Source organism: Talpa occidentalis, unplaced genomic scaffold, assembly GCF_014898055.3.
Source record: "Talpa occidentalis isolate TD23 unplaced genomic scaffold, MPIMG_talOcc4v2.1 talOcc4.10, whole genome shotgun sequence".
Taxonomy (NCBI): Eukaryota; Metazoa; Chordata; class Mammalia; order Eulipotyphla; family Talpidae; genus Talpa; species Talpa occidentalis.
In genome coordinates, this window is record NW_023600993.1 from 18,746,864 (window position 1) to 18,773,303 (window position 26,440).

The 26,440-nt window shown below is 35.7% G+C and overlaps 1 protein-coding gene across 8 annotated transcripts in view; it reads left to right on the forward strand.

Annotated features, from left to right (window-relative positions):
- RARB (retinoic acid receptor beta) overlaps positions 1-26,440 on the forward strand; it is an 885,139-nt gene that overhangs the window by 416,455 nt on the left and 442,244 nt on the right. For all 8 annotated transcript variants that reach the window (XM_054692829.1, XM_054692837.1, XM_054692832.1 and 5 more), the window contains one exon: positions 16,545-16,596. The gene's annotated coding sequence lies outside the window, so the exon portion shown is untranslated. The remainder of the gene's footprint in view (positions 1-16,544; positions 16,597-26,440) is intronic.

Consider the following 26,440-nt stretch of genomic DNA (forward strand, 5'->3'; position numbering starts at 1 on the left):
CCTCCCTCCAGGGGAGTGTACTGTTTCTGTGTGTTCATTACTGGGGCCTCTGTTTGTGTTCAACTGTCAAAACAACTTCAGTGTTGCTACTTCTACTATAGAGTATGATTTGTTTTATGTACCAGAAGAAGCAGAATTGACTGAACAGATTTATTTTTTTCTAACACCTATGAAACTTTTTAAAACTGTGAGCTATGAACCTCTGGATTATAAGTCTCAAGTTTATAATCACTTCAGTAAATTATGAGCATGCTACTGGGTTTAGCTGCACTAGTGAAGCTTCAGAAGCTCTTTAGGTTCAATTTTTTTATTAGTTCTAGAATGAAATTTAATGTAGCTCTTCTTAAAATGTTCTAATGAATATGAACTATAGAGCAGTTCTAAATGTATTTGAATTATGACAATGTTTTGTATTCTATTATACATTGGAAAAAGGTTTGTTCTGATTTAATATTGATTAGTCCTAGGTCTTTAATTGTTTGGATAAAGATGTTTTTATTTGAAACTTACCATAACCAGGGCATAGTATACCCAGGGCGTAGGCCAATATGCTGGCTTTGTAGATCACGTATTCTTCCCAACCCTGTAGACTCTAGACCAGAAAGAGGGGTTCCTCAAGCTACCCTTCCTGGGGCCTGATGAAAAGTTAGGGGTAGATGAAGGTTAGGAAAGGCATGGAGAGAAGACTGTTAGTCTGTTATGTTCAGAGCATCCCTTAGAAAACTCCTGGACTAAACTGATGTGTTCACAGGCTGGCAGGACTGTCTTGCATATACCATTAAAAAAACATAAAAAAAAGAATCAAAATATGCAGTCTGCTAAATCTCTCCTATGTCATTAGGGACTGAGTAGATACAGGTCAATCATAGGCCAATTCTAGAATATATTAGAGACTGTGTTCTGGAAGATCGCACTCTTAAAAATAGTATGAGCCTTCCAGTGGAATATGGGGAAATATATTAATATTTTAATATTTAGGTTTTGTCAAATTAAGTTTTGCTACTGGTTAATCAATATGTCGGTCTGTCATAGCTGCTGCATATAATTTTTAAATATATGCACATATATTGTGACTGCTTGCTAATTTCTTTTTTTTTTTTAACAGATGAGATCTGTACTCAGTCAGGAACACTTATTTCCTAGGACTCAGTAGGGAGAATCTGCCTCATTAACTTACCCTGTGCTCAGTCTTAAAAATTTTCTCCAAATTTATTGTGTATTATTGGATCAGCCTTGTCACTAAGAACGCCAATGTCTCAAATAGTGAAAGAAAATATTAGCCTAATTCCTCCTTCATTTTCAAAGACTTCTGAAGGTATTTCAGCCTTGAACTTTACAGATTACTTACTGAAAAGAGCCCAGGAGTTATTGCTATCCATTGGGTAATTAGGTAATTCCAAGGAAAATAATAAAACTATTTTGTGCCTGGGAGATTAGAATGGCACACAGTGACTCATATTAGTCAGCTGAGTAATTATGTAATTACAAAAGAAGGGGAAGAAAACCCTTCAGATTGTTTTTCCTAAGAGACCCTTTTGGAAGTATTCCAGCCCATCAGGTACTTATGTAATTAGGTTGGGGGTGTAATCCATAAGGAAAGGCTGGGGGGGATTCATTTTCAAAAATGTTTATGTTAAACTGGTGCAAGAAGAAAAAAGGAGTTGTTAAATGATTTAACCAAATTCCAAATTTATAATGTAGGAATACCTAGTAAAAGTCAAGTAAAATTATTTCATGGTAACTTGAGGCAATATGTACATGGGTAAAACACAATGAAGAACTGTAGCATATTTTTGATTAATCACTGTTTATTAAGTCTGTGCTTGGTGCTCTCTTCCAAACTCTCAATATAGTGGCTCTTGTGTTTTCATATTTCTGCCAGGTAAACTGGGAGGCTCAAAGAATTTGGGTTCCAACATTGGTTCCTCCCAATGTACCACAATGCCTAACAGCATGTCTGGTGTGAATTATGCAGGTTGCTCTGCTTGTATAGATTAGCAGGTTAATTACTCATTTCATCTCTTCATTTTGTGTAAATATTGTCTACAAAGTGGAAAATATTGGATTGAAAAAATGGTTAACCTGGTGCTTTGGATCATCTAAATTACTATTTGGAATTTCCTACAAGATTGATCTGAATAGCTGTAGTTTGCAGAATACTTTCTACAAAGCAGCTCCATGCCCCTATATCCCAAAATGGTATCCCCCCAAATAACCCAGTCTCCCATACTTAACACATATCAGTAAAAACAGAATGTAGAGTGCCTCCCCTGGTGGCGCAGCGGTTGAGCGCTGGGCTGCAAGGCTGCCCGCAGCCTCTGCAGCGCCGGTTCATTCCCGGCCACCAGCGAGGGTCCCACCAAAAAAAAAAAAAAAACCACCTGAATGTAGATATTTTGAAGGAATACATTGTTATGTCAAAGGACTAATTTCACTGTATAATATTTGCTTATGTGTATTCACTCAAGTTGTTAAAAAAGTTGTAATTGTGTATTTTGGACAATTGTGTATGTGTTTAATTTTTTTTTTTTTTGCAATCAAACATAGCCTAGGTTTATTTATTTATTTTTTAAATAATAAATTTTATTTTTATATTCCCCCATACAACTGCACATGCCCCATTCTGACCCCAATCCCTCCCCTCCCGCCCCCACCCCCCAAAAAGTGTCTCTGGTTCATAGTTTTTTGTTGATTTTGATTTTCACTTTCTTATAGTTATTCATTTTCCTGATCCCTTATTTAAGTTTTCTAGATTCCTGCTATGAGTGAGACCATCCGCTATTTTTCTTTTTCTTTCTGGCTTATTTCGCTGAGCATGATCCCTTCCAGCGCCATCCATGTTGCTGCAAATTGCATGTGTTTATCTTTTTTGAATGCTGAGTAATATAACATGGTATATATGTACCACATCTTCTTGATCCAGTCATCTATTTTGGGGCATTTGGGCTGTTTCCAAAGCTTAGCTATTGTAAATAGTGCTGCTATAAACATAGGGGTGCAGGCACTCTTTGGAATTGATGTTTCTGTGTCCTTTGGGTAAATACCTAGGAGTGGAATTGCTGGATCATATGGAAGCTCTATGTTTAGTAGGTCCAGAAATCTCCACACAGCTCTCCATAGTGGTTGGACCAGTTTACACTCCCACCAACAGTGCAGGAGAGTTCCTTTTTCCTCACATCCTCGCCAACCTTTGTGGTTGCTAGTTTTTTTAATATGTGCCATTCTCACTGGTGTAAGATGGTATCTCATGGTAGTTTCTTTTTTTTTTTTTTTAATATTAAATTTTATTTTTATATTCCCCCATACAATTGCAAACGCCCCATTCTGACCCCAATCCTTCCCCTCCCGCCCCCCACCCCCAACAAGTGTCTCTGGTTCAGTTTTTTGTTGATTTTGATTTTCACTTTCTTATATTCATTTTCCTGGTCCCTTATTTAAGTTTTCTAGATTCCTGCTATGAGTGAGACCATCCGGTATTTTTCTTTTTCTTTTTGGCTTATTTCGCTGAGCATGATCCCTTCCAGTGCCATCCATGTTGCTGCAAATTGCATGTGTTTATCTTTTTTGAATGCTGAGTAATATTCCATGGTATATATGTACCACATCTTCTTGATCCAGTCATCTATTTTTGGGCATTTGGGTTGTTTCCAAAGCTTAGCTATTGTAAACAGTGCTGCTATAAACATAGGAGTGCAGGTGCTCTTTGGAATTGATGTTTCTGTGTCCTTTGGGTAAATACCTAGGAGTGGAATTGCTGGATCATATGGAAGCTCTATGTTTAGTAGGTCCAGAAATCTCCACACAGCTCTCCATAGTGGTTGGACCAGTTTGCACTCCCACCAACAGTGCAGGAGAGTTCCTTTTTCTCCACACCCTCGCCAACATTTGTTGTTGCTAGTTTTTTTAATATGTGCCATTCTCACTGGTGTAAGATGGTATCTCATGGTAGTTTTGATTTGCATTTCCCTGATGACAAGTGATGTTGAACATTTTTTCATATGTCTGTTGGCCATTTGCATTTCCTCTTCAGAGAAGTTTCTTTTTAGCTCTTCTGCCCATTTTTTGACTGGGTTATTTTCTTTGTTGTTGCTGAGTCTCATCAGCTCTTTGCAGATTTTTGTGATCAGTCCTTTATCATTAGTGTTGGGTGCAAAAATGTTCTCCCAGTTGGTGGGGTTTCTCTTTGTTTTTGTTATTGTCTCTTTTGCTGTGCAGAAGCTCTTTAATTTGATGTAGTCCCAGCTGTTTATCTTTCTCTTCACTATCACTGCTTTGGGTGATGTGTCTGTAAAGATGTCTTTGATGTGCAAATCCCGTAGTGTTTCGCCTATATTTCCTTCTATGTATTTTATGGTTTCAGGTCTTATGTCTAGTTCTTTAATCCATTTTGAGTTGATTTTTGTGTATGGTGTGAGGTAGTGGTCAAGCTTCATTCTTTTGCATGTAGCGACCCAGTTTTCCCAGCACCATTTATTGAACAAACTTTCTTTGCTCCAATGCATAGTCTTTGCTCCTTTGTCAAAGATTAGTTGACCATAAATCTGTGGGTTTATTTCTGGATTTTCTATTCGATTCCATTGGTCTGTATGTCTGTTCTTGTTCCAATACCATCTCATGGTAGTTTTGATTTGCATTTCCCTGATTACAAGTGATGTTGAACATTTTTTCATATGTCTGTTGGCCATTTGCATTTCCTCTTCAGAGAAGTTTCTTTTTAGCTCTTCTGCCCATTTTTTGACTGGGTTATTTTCTTTGTTGTTGTTGAGTCTCATCAGCTCTTTGCAGATTTTTGTGATCAGTCCTTTATCATTAGTGTTGGGTGCAAAAATGTTCTCCCAGTTGGTGGGGTTTCTCTTTGTTTTTGTTATTGTCTCTTTTGCTGTGCAGAAGCTCTTTAATTTGATGTAGTCCCAGCTGTTTATCTTTGCCTTCACTATCACTGCTTTGGGTGATGTGTCTGTAAAGATGTCTTTGATATGCAAATCACGTAGTGTTTCACCTATATTTCCTTCTATGTATTAATTTTTACAGTGGCAGAAAATTAGTAGATCCTTTGGCTAAAACTGATCTCAGAATTTTTTCCTCTTTACTAATCACTGTGCTTCATCCAGCAATGCTCTTGTAGTTTGAAGGAATAAAAAAGATACATCTTCAGAGAAAGAACTTAAGTTCAATAATGATATAACTGTGTCTATTATGAAGACAAAATGAGGCATAGTTTTCAGTGGATTTGGAAAAGTATTTTTTTTTTTTATCAGGTCTCATTTAAAATAAACAGTGAGACCCTCAGGAGTTCCTTGGAAGAATGGAGATCACATGAACTGGGAAAAAGAAAATGCATTTGGAAGAGAAGTTCCGATGGACAGGTCCCCAACTCGAGACAAAACCGTGTTTTCCTACTACAGTCTCTACAATTCATGTGATTTGACTCAAAATTGTCAAAGGTCCACCAAATAGTGCTTTACAGATTAAGAATTTCAGAATTGAATTTGGTGGAATATGTACAATTCAGACTGGCAACTATTTCCATCCCATCTGACCCTTCTTTTCCCATTTGAAATGCTTGTCAGGAAATACTTGGGAGACTTTCTGTATTTTAAAGACGAAGAGTTTTCTTGGAAGGTGAGGAGAAATATATGCCAACCATATAGCAGTTTTTCTAGTTTCAGAAGGTATATTGGGATGGCTGAGGATGAATCAAGCATAGAAAGCACTGCCCTCACCCCACCCCCCACCCCCAGGTTGTGGGTGTGGAAAGGGGTCTGGCAGGCAGCAAGTTCACTTTCACAGGGCCAGGCTGCCTGCTTTGGGCACATGAGACCCATTTCATTCCTTTACAATCAAAGTCTTCATGAAATAGTCAATGTTTTACACAGGATTAATCTAAAAGAAGAAACCCATAAACTGATACTTTTTAAATAAAATTTGTTTCTCAAAAGCCTCAGGATTTCAGAAATATTAAAATTATGCTCTGTTACATTTGATTGAAATAGTTCGGTTTTACATGTAGTCAGTCCGGGACGCAAGTGGTCTACCTTATTCCAGCAGTGATTCCTGCTCCTTTGAGGCAACAGTTTTCAACCATTTTATTCTATTCTAATGTTTATAAATTGCTCATCTACACTTTATTTTTTATTATGCAATTCTAAAAATCATTTACTGAGAACCAACTATAGACAATAAAGATTTCATTCATATCACACTCATCATCAATTTTCAACTCTCACTTTTTCATATATTTACATCATCATTTTATTTAATATTTACATGGATTGTTGTATAAATATTTCCCAAAATACAAATGCCATATATTATGATGATATTTCCTTCTGTCATATAAATATGCTTGATTCTTATTGACCACTCACTTCTCTGCAGCTCAACCCACTAGTTAATGTTTTAATTCTGTGGTCTAAGTTTTCCATATGCCTTCCAGCTACTAAAAATTTTACTGACATCTTTCATTGGCTCTTATCTCTTCTCCCATTCTCCTTAACCTTGTGAATATATGCCTTTAAGGAGGAGATAAGATAAATGTATCTTTGATATGCCATGTTTAACAAAAATAGAATAAGGCTGTCTGTGTGGAGCCACTGAAAAGAAAGGAGTAGAATTTTAAGTGATAGTGTTTAATCATCACAATGAAGCAGGTGTTGAGGTAGAGCAGAGTTTAAACTACTTGTCAGAGATACTAAGAAACACAGATAAAGCACATGTATGAAGGAGGAATCACAAGGTGTGATTGTCATTGTGAACATTCTTTCCATCCCTTTATTTTCACAAATAGAATGTTTGCAGCAATAAGACAGGTCTTGGTCTTAGAACTATAAAGAAAAAAGGAAGCTTTCAAATATTTCCAAAGAACTGTCTAAAGATGTCATGTCTAAAAATCAAAGTCTCTTTGAATCTTAAGTGCATAGACGTATGAGAAGCATGAGAGGAGTAGAACAGTATTTGCAAACACTAAGTTGCAAATATTTGAATTAATAAAGCAAAAAATATTGTCAATGATGCTTTGTTATGTCACTTACCTGTTTAAAAGTAAGAGAAGACACTTATTTCAATTGACATTTTTAAGGATGCTATTAATTCCTTAGGAACTGAGCTATCAGATAACAGATACTTTGAGGAGGTTACATTTCAGAAAAGATGATGAGACAAGTGTATAAATAAAAGTATAAGTAAAACAATAAAAGGTGAAGGAGGATAGGTCAAAATGAATGAGTTAAGAATTTATGCAGATAAGAAACTTTTTTTTTAAGATTTATTTATTTTTATTTATATAAGCACTGGGTACAGTCAGAAGTGCAGGAGGGTGAGAGAATTCACCAGAGCCAGAGTGGGGAACAGAACAGGCAGACTGACGAAATACACTGCTTAGGGGAGCAGCGGGTGTAGCAGGAGAGGTCTGTCGTGCCATGGGGGACCCTCGCCAGTGGCCAGGGATAGAACCGGCATTGCAGAGGCTGTGGGCAGCTTCACAGCCCAGCGCTCAACCACTGCATCACCAGGGGAGGCCCAAGAAACTATTTTCATGCTTAAAGAAAGAAAGATAGCATCTTAAATGGACTATGCCACATTAAGATCTTCCAGACCCCCCAAAAAAATTCATGAGAAATGGATTCTGTGTGAAAATACAGAATCCACAGTGACATTAGGCATTGATGTGCTTAGAGGACAACCAATATTGAGTTTAATCAAGAATATTCTGTTTGGTATTTTGAGAGTTGGTTCATAGACTCAATATAAATTGAAGCTAAATTGCAGAGGGCTTTTATTAAGATTTTTGCAAGCAACACTCATACTCTTTTACCTATGGGTTTTGAACACTTTGACATAAAAATAGGAATCAGACACACATTAAATAAAGAACAGAACTGCCAATAAAGTGAGCATGGGGCATGTGGTTTGAAACAGAAGCTAAGTCAGGCTTTCTAAAGTTTGCCCATTTAGTCCCAAAAGGGCATATAAACAATCACAAGTCTGCAGACCTAAGGGTGGAGTTACTGTGAGACAGGAGATTTAGGGACTTTTCATAACAGATTACTTGTAAAGAAATGAGCCAAAACCCAACTCTATCACATATATACAATGATATTTATTGCAATCTCACTAGGCTTGGCAGAAATTAATGTTCTCTTTAATGCTACTCTATCTTGGAAGAGAGACTTGAGCTAAAATTCCTTCTTTGGAAATGCAATGTGGAGAATTAAGTGTCTCTAACAACAGCACTGACAGCCAGGTTGAAGAATTTGTATGGAGTTCAGTAGTACATGGAGAGCTGTGCAAGCTTTGGAGTAGTATCCTAGGGTTAGAGTTAGCCTTTAGGAAGAAAACAGGCAGCTACAATTAAAATATTTCAGAACAAGAAGGAAATGAAGGTAGGGAAGTAAGGTAAGATTCGGTGATAATCAGGATAAATAAAAGGAAGGAAAAGTTTAAAGCAGCATATTGACAGTGGCTGTGGAACGATGGGACAAAAGAGAGGAAGGGGATAGAAAAATACAACCTACAGCACATGTAAGGGAAGCAGAAAAACCCAAAAGCAGGTGCTTTCAAATTTGGATCACTAGAGGACTCTATTCACAGTGATGGAGAAATTAATGGAAACAAACAGGAGAGGAAAGGAATTGTTTATGAACACAGTAAGTCTCAGTAGTTTATGGACTGATCCTAGGAAAATGTCCAAGAAGTATAAGGGAAAATGTGGGTTTGACTTCAGTGAATGTAAGGAACCTCAGTGAATCATTAGCTCACTGTTTAATTCAAGCAACCCCTTTTCCCCTAAAAAAAAAATTAAAAACTATCAAAGAAATTACATGTTGGTATACAATATGGCTGATGCTCCTTATCTTATCACCAGTTGATCCTTTTTACTAATTCTGATATATTACCAAACCCTTTTAATGGAAACTTTCCATTAATTGAGGTAAGTCACTTTACTCTTTAAATGAAATGGGGGTAATGGCAGCACTAAAGCACAGTTGTAAGAATTGGATGAGTTAATATTTGTAAATGCGTAGAATTTATAATGGCATTCACTAAGTCCCATGTAAGTGTTATGGTCCTTACTGTTTTGGTTTTGCTTTTGTAATTCATTTAATGATTAATGTTATCAATTTTTGCATTAGGGTATTATCAGATTTTGTGTACAGTATATCAGTAAATGCTCACTAGAATCTTAGGTTGAAAGAAAATCTTGAATACCACTTTTCTACTCAGGCTTGGACCTGTGTGACAATTTGTCAGAAATCACAAAGCTAATAAATAGCAAGTTATTAAGATTTAAGTGTAGGGCTTCTAATTTCAATTCAATGCTCTTTCCCTCCAAACCTAGGTTATACTACAAATCTAATGTAGTTCCCCCCAAAAGTATTTGTCACTTACACTACATACCCATTATAAGATATCCTGCTTATTGTAGAAATTCAGGGAGCCAATCTAATGAAGGCTCTATTTCAAATCTTGTGTCCATGATCCCTAAGGCAGGAAAAAGAACAAAGTTTCCATAGGAATTTCACTAACCAAAGCTAACTGGCCACACCTACCTCAACTGGATGGAAGAAGTGAAATTATTCCATATTTCCTGAGGTGAGGCACACCAGAATGCTTGTAAAAAAATTTCTGTCAAAATATGTGTCAAACATGGATACAAAGTCTATGTCTGATTCACTTCACTCTTGACTTAACAAGAGTGCCTCCCAAGTTCTGATACAGATTCATTGAAACTCAGTTTTGAGATACAAAAGATAATCACCAGATTTAGTGAATAAAAATAGATAAGCTTTACTCCATGCATTATTGGGACATACTTATACTCAAAATTATTATCTGGAATTTAAAATTATCTGGGTTTGTTTACCTATTATGTGGCAGCTTTACAGAAGAGCCCTACAGATCTAAAATAGGAGAGTAAATACCTTAATACTTCTGGATGAACAATAGCACAGTAGGGAGAATATGGTTAGATCATAATTGCAAGTAATTTCCTGAAGGTAAGTATAAAGTTCTTTCCGGAAATGTAGTGATGGTGATTGTGAAGTAACAATTACATTCATTCTTACCTTAACCCTAAAGAATTTCTAATACTATTTTAATATTTTCCATCTAGAACAAAATATAAATCAGTGACTTTTTGGGCGTGAGAAGAGAAGCCAGGCGTAGGAAGGGTGAGGCCTAAATTTATATGTGAAATAGTCATATTTTTTTAAGGAAGAAAAAAATGTATACTGATGGAGAAGGCTGGGAAGAACAGTAAGATGGCCCTCCTGGTTGACTAAACTCTATTTCTTAATAGTACATTTATTGTTTATAATACGGAGGCATTCCTGCTTCATTGGGGTGTGGTTCAGGCAGATCACAAAAAATTATTAAAATTGGGAAGTATCATTAATAAAGAGACAAAAAAAAAAAAAAAACCCTGAAGCTGAGGGTAGATAAGAGTTTTTCAACAAAGGAACAAATAACCTAGTAAATAGCATCACTCTGGCCCACATGAGAGTCTGAAGTATGACAGAGTTTGATGGGGATAAACCTGTAGGGTGAAGATTATGTAAGTCACACATTTTAGAACTTCAGGGCCAGGCCAGATGACAAGCTTTTGTGCCTGGTCCCTGATATTCCATTGATTATAGGGAAAGAAGTTAGATACCTAATGAAAAACATTCCAATGCTTTGAATGTTTAATAAGTTAAGAAATTAAGCTCAATCCCTTTTGATGTGAACTCCTAACTCACTCCTAGGTGGATGTGCAGACAGAAGGCTCTTCCATCAGTAAGTGTGCACAGGATAAGCAAAGAGGCTAGAAAGAGCAGGTGTGTGAATAACTTTCTTCTAACACTTACCCTGGGAAAGAGGATTGCAGGGGTGATACCAGCAGAAGAAAGGTGAGAAAACAGGGGCACTGTGGATGCTGACGAGCCTAAGACAGAGGGCTGGAAGCATGGAGCACTGTCTATTTAGCTTTCTTGCTAGAGGCGAGCTCTGCTTAGGAATCTGAAAAGAAAACTAGGATTATTTATGTACTACCACCAGCGATATATAAGGCCAAGAGGAGCCAAGAGTTATTGAGCTAGTTCAAAGCAATCTCGATTATTGAAAATGAGTGAAATTGAATTTCACTTCCTACAGTCATTTATTGTTAGACAAAAGCAATTAATATTGAAAATAAAATAATTGTGAACTTCTGAACTAAATTACCATGCAGATATAATGTACTGTCTCATCAGTCTTTAAATACTTCATGTATTAGAAAATTGTAACACCAGTCTCTGAACTGGGGTCCTCTATGTCATTCATATTTATTAACTCTGCTGTTTCCAGAAAGTAATCCTTAAGGCTAACAAATTAATAATTAAAGTTTCTAAAATATGATGCCAAATTTAAAATTCACAATCATGTTGAGGTTTGGGATTTCAGTCTTTAAAGCAATCCTGTCATTTGGTAAATTGAAAAAAGAAAGAAAGAAAACTGACCTTGTAAAGAGTCCCATAGTTGACTGATAACCCTAGGAATTTTTGCATATCATTGCGAATTTGGCATTATTGTGGAAAACCTGTGGCCAAGTACCATGATGAATGATTTTGTTGTTGGCTTCAAACATCTTTATGTAACTGATATATATACTGGGAACCCTTACAAATTCAATGATCACTTTATTTCATATAAATATTGCAGGGTGTCTATAAGAATTGTTCACTCATTATCTTTGTTCCTTACCACTTTGGGAAACTAGCTGTCTTGTGTAGGTTTCCCAGAAACAGAACTTACAATTAGGGGTGGAGTAGGAATGGATGGGACAGAATCACACAGGTGCTGGCTAAGGAATGAAATCACATGGGATATAGCATGCTCCAAAATGAGAAAGTCATCTTGAGTGAATGTGGGCAGTGTCTTGACAGCATCTGCCACATCAGCCTTGTTAATATTATACAATTATCATTAAATGGGAGAAGCTTTTAACCTTTCTCGGCCTTGGCAACAGTGAAGAACACAGGCCATCAGCCTGGGAAGCATACCCAACTTTGCTGGTCTTCTTGATGTGCTGGGAGAGATTCAAAGGGGCCAAGAGATCAGTATCCTGCCAATAACAGACTGGTGGCACAGGATTGACAAGTGCTAGGTAGGAGAAGATGACTAAAATAATGGAGGAAATCCAAGTTAGATAATGCCTTTGTAAGAAATAGCTTCATAAGAAAACACCGCCAAATAGCTTTGGGAGTGAGGCTTCAGGGAAGGGTGGAACCCTTAGCCAGAGATCAGCCCATCTGAAAGCATTGAAATTCAGTCTTAAGAAGAATGGCTGAACAAATTCTTGCCTACACAATTTGACCAGTTTGTGACATTGAGTGTCTAGAATAAATGACCTTGATATGAACATAAATATGGTTTGGACATGCCTCCCCTGGTGGTGCAGACGGTTGAGCGCCTCGCTGTGAACCTGTCCGCAGCCTCCACAGTGCGGGTTCAATCCTGGCCAGCCGGCGAGAACCCCACATGGCGAAGCAGACCTCTCCTGAGTTGCCCACTGCTCCCCTCAGCAGTGTATTTCGACAGTCTGCCTGTTCTGTTCCCCGTTCTGTCTCTGGTGAATCCTCTTACACTCCCATGCATCTGGCCTGTACCCCGGTTCTTGTATAAATAAATAAATAAATCTTTAAAAAAATATATGGTTTGGACAATGATGAAAAACTTTCTAGAATATAGTAGGCAAGTTTAAAGGGAGAATGTTGGACCCACTAGATCCTTGCCACCTGTTTAAAAGTTGAAACTCCATCTTAGAGAAATACATGTTCTTCATAGCAGTTCCATTGTTTATATCCATAGTTTATATTCAACACTTTGATTTGCTTAGTACTTGTATGTTTCGCAGGAAAGATGAATAAAACACTTATTTTGACTGAGAGTTTGGCAACAGCACTAAGGTAAAGCAGAATTCTTAATTATTCAACAAAATGTTACTTATCTTTTAAATATGAAATACTGTTTCAGCACAGTTATTTCTTTTCCCCTCATAATCATAATTAGGGGGAAATAATCTCCTTAATAACCAATAACACACTGCAGTCCATGTAAACTGATGAAATATAATATTGATTAGTGAGTCTTGAAGTAAGCCATACACTTAATATATGAGCCTTCATTGTTAGATCTTTCCAAAGTTAACTTCCATAGTGGCACTTTCTGGTATTTATCCTATGGAATAGGACATCTCAGGGGTCTCCATAGTGATTTACCATCAATGATCAGGAAGATCATGAAAATGATAGTTTCTAACCTTTAAGCTTACAGTTTGAGTCTGAATAGTCTCACAGCTACATTTAAGCTTTATGAATGTTCTGCCAGAATCCTGTATACTTGTTGCATTCAATATGCAAATCAGGTTCTCTTGCCAGTTATAAACCAGTAGGGAATAGACATCTTAGGAATCATATGTAATAAATTTTCTTGTGTGCTGATTATGAATTAAAGGAGAATATTCTATTTTTAGGGTCTTGGAGTTATAATTTTTAATACTGAATTTTAGACTAAGAATTGGGTTTTGATATCCTATTATTTTTTACACTTAAACTTAATACACAAACTTTTATTCTAGAGACTGAATTTTAAGTCCCATGTCTCTTAGAAAAAATATCATACACAAAAATAGTCTCAAATAATCTAGATTAACTTGCCTTACTAACTGAAATTGCCAGATAGTGAAGTAACTTTCCATTTCAGCTTATGCTGTGAAGACTTAGCATAGGAAATGCTTACTCATTTGTGGACCTTATGGGATGAAAGCAGCTTCAAAGGAAAAATGAAGACTACTTTTGTTTGTTGCTTGGTCTTTTGAATTATATTTGTGCTAGCTTTTATATTGCATGGAGATTATGAATTTTTGTTTACTCAGACTCCCTGAAGGATGGCAAGGCCAAGTGATGCAGAAAGATAAACTAGCAAATATTTTAAAAGAAGGAGAATGTTTTTTATGATAGAAAATATTTTCAGAGCTTAACTATTAATGTCCTTTTAGAAGACTTAGAGAAATTGATTATTGCTTAGATAAGAAAGAACATACCACTTTTGCTATTAATTTCCTTATGAAGCTTCTTTGTATAGATAATTGCAAGATAGACTTTGGAATAGTTAACCTTAGATATGTTTCTTCTGAATTAAACTATTCCTCTTTTGGCACCACTGAAGCCAGTATTTGTGCATTTCTACTTTGTTCATGTTGCAGAAGTAGACTTTAAAGCATGAATTTTCAGCCAATTAAGTCTTACCTAAATGTACTGCCATTCAGTTAATTATATTTGCAGTTCAAAGTTTTGATTATAACTGATTTACTAGGTGTAATCTTTGAAAAGAATACAATTAAATAATGGGCAGTACAGGTAAAGAAAATTAACTTTCCCTAAATCATAAATATCCTGGATGTTGATAAAACATACTTTGCTGCTGTATGGTAAAGTTATTCAAGCTCCAGGTATTCAGGTTGAGGTAAGAATTTACCAACCTTGGGTTATAGGAACTAACTGACCAATCCAATGACTTTGATTTTAAGATATTATAAAGCTTAAGTAGTTCTGTTACCCATGTCCATTGAACAATTTAATTAGATGTTCGCGAAGTTAACCAAAAAGATGCATTTCCATTCCTCATGGAGGCTGTAGTTAAGTGGGTGAACACATCAAAACCACATATAAAGAAAATAAGTATAATTATTGCAACATGTAAAAAAAAAAGTTTGGAAATTTAAAAACAAAGTGTCCTAAGACAACGAGTGAGAGGGGTATGGAGGAATAGATGATCTTATTTATATTCTGTATTGTTCATTATCACTAATTTTAATTTCCTTCAAAAGAAATTAAAAATCAACAATTATATAGTAGATCTGAATTATTTACTTAGTTTCAGTTAAAATTTCATGCTGAATTTTTGAAATGATTAATTCTACAAAGATATGATTATATATGTATGGGCAGGCATAATGTAGACATTTAAAAGTCAATTTTATAAACATAGTTTATTGCTCCAAAATATGTCTTAACAATCAATGCAGAAAACTTGAGAATTACAAAATATCTAAATTACCTAGTTATATCACCAAAAAGCAGTCAGTATTAACATTTTAAATGTACTCTCCCATTCGTTTTCTGACATCTAGCGATACATTATTTTAAATATTTATTCACTTATGCATACAAAAGCTGAGGTACAAGCCAGAGGCGTGGGAGGTGAGAGAATTCACCAGAGACAGAGTGGGGAACAGAACAGGCAGATTGAACGAAGTACATTGCTGAGGAGAGCAGCAGGCAAGTCAGGAGAAGTCTGCTGCTCCATGTGGGTTGCTCCCTAGCTGGTGGGGGAATCAAACTCATGCTGCAGAGGCTGCAGAGTGCTACATAGGTTGCGTCTTAACCCCTTGCGCCACCAGGGAGACCCTAGCTATACATTTTTGTGAGAAATTGAATCCTAGTCTGTCCATTATATTTCCCATTTTCTGTTACTTAGCATGAACACTTCCCACTGCTGTATAATTTAAACAACTGTATAGTACCTGATTATATTCTTGCATCTCAATTTAGTTAATGAAGACATTGTTTTTATACATTAATACTGTTCCAAGTTTTTTACTTTTGTACATTTGGATGCCTTTTTTCTTATTTTTAATCATTTCCTCTGAGCAGACTCCTAAGTAGAATTGTTTGCTTAAATGTCTAAGATTTCTGATATAGGATTAAAAATGTCTTCCCCAAAGACCACATAGATAGATAGATAAATAGATAGATAGAGAGATTGATAGATCGATAGATTGATAGATCGATAGATAGATAAACACACACATTGCTACAAGCTGGAAATTTGTCTACTTTCTCCTTGTGGCTTTTTCACCAGGTAATTGTCTTGACTGTAAACTTCTGTTCTTTCCACAGTCACAAAGTGACTACAAAAGAAAATGTTCTATACCTTATATACCTGAATTAAATACCAATATATATATAGAAGGATTTAAAATATTTAAAATATGTAATGTTGCTTTGAAAATAAAGCTGGAAAGAAATCCAATTTAGAGAAAATGGGGAGTCCTGGCATATGGGCATTCATTCTGAAGACAAAATTCAAGGTGATGCTCCTTTCAAATGTAAGTCAACAAATACAAATGAGAATATAAGCAATAGAAAGGGAAAAGAAAAAATAATCTTACATACAGAAAACAAAAATCAGAGTAGACAATCTTTGTCCCCAAGAGTCAGAATTTACTTTCATCTCTAGTAAGAAATTTATTTTCAACTGTTATGAAAATGTGGACTCTTAAATTCCCATGACAGTTCTCTTGAAAAAGATGATAGTGAAATCATCCAAAAAGGGTGAGTTGTTTCTAAAGACCACATACAAATAAAAATGGTAAATAGCTGAATCTTGTGAAAGCATCTTTCCCTATAATGGGTAGTTTTCACAATGAAATTATACTTAAAAAATTGAGTGACTATGTTAAATACAGTCACAGAAAATTAGAATTAAAGCAATTTGGAAGATTAACTCAGCTTCTTATTTTACAGATAAAATACAGTTCTGTGGAGATGAAGTAGCCTGCCCAAGGACACAGATCTGGTGAGTAAAGAACAAAGAAATAAATTCACACAATAATAAAATACTAAATTACTAAATATTTAACAATTTCAAACATCATGAAAGTATTCTTTAGGCTAATGTTTCAACAACCACACTTTGGCATATGAACATAGTGTCTAAATGTATGTGTTTTCAAACTGTTGGCAAAGATTGGGTAGACATGACTGTACCAGAATGGTGCTGAGATTTCCTGAGAAAGGATTAACATGCTTGGCATGGAACTTTTGCAATAAAGGAAACACTATAGTTTAATTCATAGTGATTTAAGAAGATGGACGATTTTTGAGAGGGGAAATTCAATTATAGTGAAAATAAAATTTCATTTACCCATCATTTCCTTCATTATTCATTTTTTTTATTGGGTAGAAAGTATGTACAAGGAATAGCAAAGAAAAACAAAGTGTATTAGGAAAAAATAAAGAATTAATGTAATGCTACTTAACTATAAATTTCTCATAATCATATTTTAATTTAATCTTCAAATGAACCTATCGGGTAAGTTCAATTGGTTATTTTAAAACAGAATTCCTATAACATTTCCAAATAACTTTATTGCTTTTTCCTAATTCATTTGGAATTTAATGTATTTTTTATGACTTGATAATTTTTTTTTTCTCTGGTTGGTGTAGTTACACATTCAGTAGAACGTTTGAAGATTTGACTATGGTTTCCTTTTGTTTTGTTGTCAATATTTTTTCCTTAATTCAGAGCTAGTTTTTCTCATCCAAATTTAAATTTATGCTGCAATAATTCTATTTACTGTTACAGTTTAACACCAATATATTGATCCCTTTAATTTTATGTTCAGAAAAAAATATGTACTAATCAAATAGCACTAATATTGACTGTGCCTTACAACTGAGAGGAAAATAAATGATTCCGGTTGATATTAATTTTAATTTGCAAGAATAAGTATATGAATTCAGTCTAGATGTTTTTTGAAAATGAAACCTTGCCCAACCTGATGAAATGGCAGTACACATTCTAATAAAACTTAAGTGATTGAGATATTTTGACACTGACTACAGAGCAAAGGAACAGATCATTGGAACAGAACATAGTCTAAAAAGAAATCCAAATATAGGGAATTAATATAGAACCAAAGTGGCTTTTCACCAGATTCTATTTATATGACATGCTCACAATATGGAGATAAGACAGAGTAGACTCTGTTGTCTGGAGTTGGGACTGGTAGACCATAGTCATTGCTGATGGGTACATAATTTCCTCTTTGGGAACTGAAAATATTCTAAAATAAGATCATGGGTTTTACATATCTGAGTATATTAGAACTATTGAATTATACACTTTCAATAGGTCAATTTTATGGTATATGAATTTATCTCCATTAATATTTTTAAATACTTTCAAAATAGAAATGAGGAGACTTAGGGCATGCAACTTTAGAGTCCATAGAATTTTCCTCTGTCTTTATAGGCAACAAGGCATGGGCTGTGTAAATTAGGACAACTTCTGACAGTGTTTCTTAGATAAGGAGTAATAAAGATTATCAGTGTTTCAGCCATCTGGAGTGATGACTTAAATCATATTAAAACCTATAGTGAGGAAATTATTTTATCCCACTTTCAATTCTCTTCCAAAACTTCTGAATCTGTTGGTAAATAGGTTATTTGATGGCATTCCTTCTTCTGTAACTCTTTTAACAAAAAAAAAATGCAGTCCTGGATTTCAGAACTATCCTTAGGCCATTTCATGTAACCAGGATTTAATGATATTGGTTCATGTCCATCCTTTTTATTTTTACAATTTATCTTCTCTATGAGGTAAGTAAAGTGGTTTTATCACTTACAGGAGTGTTAGCATGCCAATCTTCAACACTTTTTTTGCGGGGGGTAAAAACAGAACCGTGTCCTCTCCTAAATCTAGATGATAATAAGTAAGAGTGAGTTGCTTGCCAACAAGGTGAAATTCATGCCAGTGCCATGTGAATAACTGGAACTTAAAGAGCAGTTTAAAGTCTACAGCAGTCATAAAATCTTGGTGCTCAAAAGGATATGTAGGCCCTGGGAAGTTAGGGCTGTGCACAGTCACATTTTCAGACTTGAAGACTAGAGAAGCCTTTATCTTTTTATTTTAATTACTGAATAAAACTTTTTATTCCACAACAGGAAGAGGTCTCCAAAATATGGTTGGGTGACCGGAACCATAATTGGAAATTCCTGTGTGACTTAGTGAGACTCACTTAGACTTCCCTTAGTTAGGCAGGACTGAATAGCATATGTCAAAGTATACTCCTCTACCTATTTCTGGCTGCAGTTGAATGTTCTTGAACTTTTGTTGTCGGGGTAGCCATAGAACTGGAGAAGAGGGAATTATGAAAAGTTGGGAGGGGAGAAAGGAAAGATCTATCTTGCCTTTTTCCAAGTGCCAAAGCTAATTTTGGTGATGGCTTTAGCGATAGAATGATAACCAAGATTAAAGCAAGTAAGCATCCACTTTAGGATATGAGAACTGGAATTTTAGATTTCATTATAAGATTGTCATTTCAACAAAATCATAATATAATAGCAATGGATTTCCATTTTTTCTCTATTTCTGTTGAAATATTATCTCATAAATATACTTTGATACAAAAGAGATCTCTCAATTTCACAAGAGCTTGAGAGCTCTGTTTTATTCTTATGCTGACCTATTCCCAAAATAACTTTTTGATGTACACCTTCAATATTCAAGCCAATGTCCATGACATCAGCAATCAGAAACAGCATTATTTTTAGGGTTTTTATTCCCACATACTGTTGTAGGTTATCAAAAAAAGGGGGGAAGCCTTCTGCTTAGTCTCACTGGTCTTCTGTATACTTCCTTACATTATTATCAGGGATGTTTATGGCTCCTGTAATTAATTATTCTAAGAGGGGGGGAAGGGATCTGTGAAAATGACAACTTTACCCGTGCTATTCTAAAGTGTTACTCTATTCCAGAAGGAATATTTGTATTTTCTCTACTCCACTGTACTTGCAGTTCTGCACATTGGACCATTTTCATAGGAGTCAGTCTTTTCAAGTCTCACAAGTGTTTTATTCACTGAAGTTGTTAGCTACAATGATAGTGATCCAATATCATCAATGAGGTTCATTTAGATGAAGAACATAGAGAGGAAATATAAATATGAGTACACTTGATTTTTGTACCATTCTAAAACTTTGTATATGTTTTCCAGTTTCTGGAGTGACTCCTACTTCATTGTGTATTTTTTTATTAATCTAGTTACTAAACTTCTTAAAAGGAATCTGATATTCACCTGGTGTGTAATTTCTTTCTGTGCCAACTCTTGCTCTCTCAAATATTAACCCATTAAAGAAATAGTTAATGAGTTTACAGCTATGCTTTTCTTCCATATGGTCTGTTTAAAAAGCTCAATATAGTTTTATATTCAGAGAATGATGTTATGCTACTCTAATAAAATTAGTGAATCTTGGAAGTTAACAGTAGGACTGACAGTAAATAGTATTAATAGTGTTAACACTATTTAAGTATTATAAAAACATATTCAGTAAGCATATCCTGTATCTTAGTGAAGTGTTCTGTTGCTATAGTCATAATGAGTTAACAATTATTACCTAGATAAAGATTTGAACTTGATTGTTCTACCAAAAGTATGCCCATGACTATGATGGCTGCTTCATAGAATTCATGACTAATTCCCTTCACTACTGTAGATAGAGACAAAAGGTCCGTCCAACAAACAGGTAGTTAGGTAATATTTGTACTGTGTCTGAGAGTCCTGGATATTAATGCCTTAAACTAACCCATTTTACATGAGACAACATATGAAGAATAATGTCAAAGGGATGAGTCATGAATGGAAGGTTTTTGGTAGCCTTGGCTCTGGCCCTGTGAGAGGAGGAGGAGGCTACTGTTACCTGACAAACTAAATGCTTTTCACATTTTGAGACCCTTGAGATAGCTCTGTAGAATCACTCTTTTATCTATAAGAGTTTTGTTAAGGAAGAATTTTGAACTGTCTTCCCTTATGACCCATTAATTGTTGTGAAAAATACCCTCTCTCTTGTCCCCAACCGAATGCAAGGTAGAGGAAGTAGAACAGTTCAGCATGTAGGAAAAAAACAGATTTTTTTCTATAAGACCCAAGGTTCCGCTATTACGGTGATGTCTAAAGAAGATGCTGCCTTATTTTAATGTGAGACATAATTTTCCTGTTGTTTGTCAAGGCTGTCAGATAATAGACAAATTGCCTATGATAAAATGTGCTTTCAATTTTTCCAATGTAATATTCAATTTTCATTTTCATAAGGGCTTGTTTATTTTGATGGCTTGAATTGGTTGACTAGAAAGTCAGTCTCTAGTACTCATCAGTAAAGATTGTAGTCTGGGTTATAATTCAGGTGACATATGTTACTATCAAATTATCTGTAAATGCCTTTCTGTGTTTAATTCTTGAAAAGTCAGGAGTGACAGGCTATTTGAATAATTTTTCTTTATTCCTCCCTAAATTGACTTCAAAACAATGGCAATGTGGGCTACTTTTTATTGAAGAAAAATGTGTTTGAACTTCTGAATTCCAGCTCCAAAGATTCCTGCTAGTAGCTCACATTTCTTTTCATTTCACTATCCTGACTGTGTGTGTGTGTGTGTGTGTGTGTGTATACACATACCTTTTTCTGTCTTGCCAGTGTAAAAATACATATCAATATAAAAAGCAGTGCTTAAAGGAACTTTAATATTTTAACCCCACCATTGTAAAAGTAAGATATATACATTATAGAAAATCTGAAAGTGCTAGAAATAAAAATTTTCTGTTAAACCCTATATATATTTCTTTGTCCTCATCTTACTTAAACCTCTCAACAATTAAGAGATTATCATCTGAAAGGTTGTTCTTTTAAAAACTGTCTTAGCTCTCCCATCTGGGCATGTATTCACTATTCTGAGAGTCCAGAACCCCAGTTTATGGGCAAACCCTGTTCTAGTTCCAGTCAACAGTCAAGCAAACAGTGAACCCCTCCCATACTATACCTTGTTAAACACTGAAATGCACAACTGAATAATGCACAGGTTGCAACTGTTAGGTATGGACACTCATTGAAGAAGCACCCCAGCAAAGGTATGGCTAATCTGAATTGAAACCTGAGACAGGTCAACATTCCACAGCAGTTGTAGAGGGAGAAGTCTGCCTGGAGAGAGAAGTTGTGTGTTCTTCGAATCTTAAAGGTAACTGAAACCAGAGGTAGAGTGATGTTGCTGAAGAGAACTTACAACATATCTATTGTAGAAATAAGGACATATCACTTACCCATCTTAATAGCACTTAATGGTTAGCAAGAGGAGATAAGCTTGTGAAAGAAATTGAAAAGAAACAGAAGTTGTTGGAAAAACAGAATGTGATATGCAGTAGGCACAAGAAGAGACTGTTTCAAGATGGAGAAAGTGATCCATGGGTCAAATGCTATTTTTTTAATAAGGTCTGCAAGATAGTCATTGGGTTGAACAACATAAATGTTATTGATGAAACACAGAAGAGCTGTTTTATGATGAGATAAGAGAGAAACCAGATAGAAGTAGATGTGAAAGTATTGACAATGACTCTAAATTATATATTTTTATGTTTAATGGTTTATATAATTTTAATATATTTTATGCAGTTGTGATATTTCCATTACTGGAAATGTGAGTTCTACATGTGCACTGACTTTGTCTTATCTCTAATAACTCTAGTCATAGCAATAACTCATAGTCAATAACTCTAGTCAAACCTACCCTAGGAAAAGTACTGAATTAATATTTGGTAGATCAATCTGTAAGCCTGTTTTTTCTATTCTTCCTCTGCCATTTCCTTCAAATCTTTGATTCCTTTCTTCTCCTTGCTTCCTGCTTTTGGTGGGCTCCCAGGCTGTATCAATTCTCCTGCAATATCTCTCCATTCATAGTTTTTGGCAAGGGACAAATGAACTTCCTTTCCACCTGTAAATTAAATCTTTAGTAAAAAATTAAATTTAACATTCTTGAAATCTCTCCCTTTCCTCTCCTACCTCTCCCTCTTGTCTTTCCTCTTTCCCCTCTTTACTTCTCACTCTCCCTTTTTCTCCACCAACTTTTCTTCCTGCCTCCTCTCTCTCTTCTTCCTTGGCAATTCTATAAGAATTCAGTGCCATTTTGACCCAGACACTGCAATTTTACAACATACCTATTGTAGAAATAAGGCGTATCACTTAGCCATGAAAAAATATTTGAAAGACAATGAGGAGTAAAACACACATTGACATGAAAACCAAGAACAATCATTAATAGAATAAATTCTGAGGAATACCTAGATTAAATGTCTCAAATTCCTGAACAATGAAGATTGTCTGCCACTTTTGTTGCTTAATGGCACCAAGAGAAAATTATCAGAAAGGAGAAAATAGGATATAAACTATTGTTTTGTTGATCCTGTCCAAATGATGTCTTTTTTCCATTTTTTTATTTTACATATTTTTACATCATTTTTCATTTTTGCACAATGTATGCATTTTCATCTTGGTTATAGTCCCCATACAATTCCCACCCCCCCCCTTGTTTTGATCCTACTCCCTCCTACCCTCCCCCGTGTTTCTCTGGTTTATAGTTGCTTGTTGATTTTAATTTTACTTTATTATAATTAGTCTTTTTCCTGGGCCCTTATTTAGGTTTTCTAAATTCCTGCTATGAGTGAGACCGTCTGATATTTTTCTTTTTCTTTCTGGCTTATTTTGGCTCAGCGAATTAAGCAAAAAGATGTTTTAATCCTTCCATACTCATTCACTAAAAGGACTTGACCAAGCTTGTATGTCCTGTAGTACAGTCCCTTTGAACACAGCTCTGCCTGTACTGCTGAAGGATGAACCAGATGGAGGCAAGGAGCACCATCTATAATGGAGGTTTCATCCATGATGGCAGCCGCCTTTACCTCCTGTAATGCTCAAGGGAGGAGCAGCTTATCTTTAGGATGGCCAATTCTTTATGGTTAGTATCAGAAATGAGCCTATCAATCAGCCACATGAGACTTTTAGAGGGGCACTAGGGCCATAAACTTTATGAAAAAGGCTAGAGATTGCATTCAGCCCTCAAGCAGATACACAATTACCCTAAACCAAGTTCAGGGCAGGGAAACTAAATCTTCCTTAAAAAAGAAAAAAGGAAAAAAATCTTACAAAGTCAGGACCCCCACACTCATCACAGATTTTAGAAGCCAAGAAGTGTAATATAGCAATTATCAAACAGAAATTTAAAGAACAGGGAGAAAAGAAATAGGATAAGAAAGAAAAAAAAAACTGGAATGGGAAGAGGAGGGAAAAGACTGGAAAGAGGCTTTTTTTTTTTTTTTGAGATTGTAAATACTTGCCTGCTTATATGATACACTCATTGATATTGAGGGGACTTAAAAAATCCCACTGAGTTACTGTCGGCAGTAGTTAGAGAAAATCTCGTTTTGATGAGCTTTCCTTCCTATCAATTGCTTGGTGACAAAGAAAGCAAACCTTTTTTAAGGGCTTTCCCAGACAGTTTGACATTTTGTTGAATTAACTGGCATATATCGTGTCAGATTTATATGCTGTACATTTCCACCCAAGCAAAGAATGATTTTATACTGAAGAGGGCTCTTAGAGCACCAAGAGAATTCTGAAAATTCCCCAGAGTGGTCTTGCTTCCCAAGTCAGCCTGCAAAGTCTGCCCATGTCAAACCGCCCACCTGCCTGGATAGAATCAGTGAGGGCATTCTAAATCTCAGTGGGATTGTTGTGTGACACCTGAGTTCTGTTCCCTGAGGCTCCCTATGTAGTCACTGCATAATATGTCATCTGGAAGATTTCAAGTACATCTGAGCTATCTGGGAAAAGGTGTAAAAAGGAAAAGTAAGATGAAAGAGGGATCATTTTTCTGGGACAACTGAGTCCATTTTGGTCCTTTATTTGCAAATATTCTGTATATAAATGTTGAACCACAAAATGAACAGTATGTTTGTTATGTGACCTCCACTTAGGAAGCATATGCCATCCCTACTACTGATGTGAGTGATTCAAGGGAAGGACTTGTGAGTAGAGTTTACTGGGGCTGCTGGAGTATTTTTGCAAAGTGGGTGACTGAAAACAACAAAAATATATTGTCTCACAGGCTGAAAGTCTGAAATCAAGCCGCTAACATGGTCACGCTTCAGTATCCAGAGGATTATCCTTCCTTCCCTCTTCCTCATTTGCTGGCAGTCCTTGGAGTTCTTGCCTTGCAGCCAGACTCTGCCTTGACATCAGATGACATTCTCCCCATGTCTTTGTCTTCACATGGCCATCTTCTTATAAGACACCTGTCAGATTATAGGCCCATCTTACTCCATTATGGTCTCAAATAATTACATCTGCAATAACACTACTTGCAAATATTGTCATATTAAGAATGGGGATTTCAGAGTCATTTTTTTTTTTTAGAGTTGGGTTCACAGCTGCCCTTTAGTAATGACTATAGGAGATACTTGTTTGAAATTTTACTTGAATAAACTTATAGACACTTTTCTAATTCAACACACATGACTGAAAACCATTAGTATCAAGGACTGTGCCAGGTGCTTTAGAGTTGTGTAAAATGATCAGAATAAGACATTTCCCCCAACTTTCATATTCCTACAGGTTCCTGAATATAAAATATTACACTATTAAATAGCTTCAGGATATTGATATAATGGCATAAAAACTTTAGTATTTACAATACCTAGGACTGGGGAATACAGTTGTGTTAGTAATAACAACTAACATTTATAAAGTACAAAACCTTCTGCCAGGTACGATGTGCAATGCTTTACATTCATTTAACATTCAAAAAACAGTGCTATGTGGTAAAGTACAAGGCGGGTCAGGCTCTTAAGGAAATTACATCCTTAGGGATTGTTTTTTGAGTTCTTGTTGGTTTGAAGCATTTTGTCTGTAGAAGATAAACTCTGTAGTCATTTCCTGCTTGAATATGTCCAGTGCACAAGTAGTCTTGTCTCCACTACTTTGCTAGCTTTTGGGAAAATAAGAGGCACCAAGAGGGTGTTAACATTTGAAACGTGTCCATAATAGGTTTCTCTCAAGATCTTCCCTTCTTGTAGAGCACTGGCTTGACGTTTATCCGACTGAGTTTACCTTGTTCATTCAGTCTCAAGTGCCAAGGAAAGGAACAAATGGACTTACTAAATGTAAGAACTATGGCCTTTCAAAATTAAGCTCCAGGCATGCTATAATTTGTATCTGTTTATTGCTGCAGTGAATCTATCATGAGGAATTCAATAAATATTTGTGGAATTAGAGTGATTAGCAAACAATTCCAATCCACTGCTTAAATGGTAATGGGAAAAATCGTGTTGTTGGCTCTTGGCATTACAAAGAATATGTTTTGGCTATACAAGTAAAAATATGTATCATGCTACCTTGGATACTGATTTGAGACTTTACTAAAACACCACCACACTAAAAAGGCAAGCGATATGCCTTCCTTCTACAACCAAATCAGTACTGCAGATGCATTTTCTGACCTGCAAGCCTGGCTTGTGTGTGGCATGCCTGTTTCAAACTCCTTACTGAAGGAAGTAAACATAAGCAGGAAGAGCTGCTGCTTTGCAACCTTAGTTCTTTTACTTCCTGTCAAGACCACAAGGTTACATTATTTTTGGTAACAAAATAATCAGTTCACTTGGGTGATAATTATGGGATGCTGATATCTGACATAATTGAAAAAGTAAAAGATGCAAACTGGAAAATAGTTAGACAAGAATTTTTCATCTTCAAGTATAAGGAAGGCATAAGGTCATGAACAATAAAGTAAGTGATGGGACATTTTGTCAAACAAACCAACC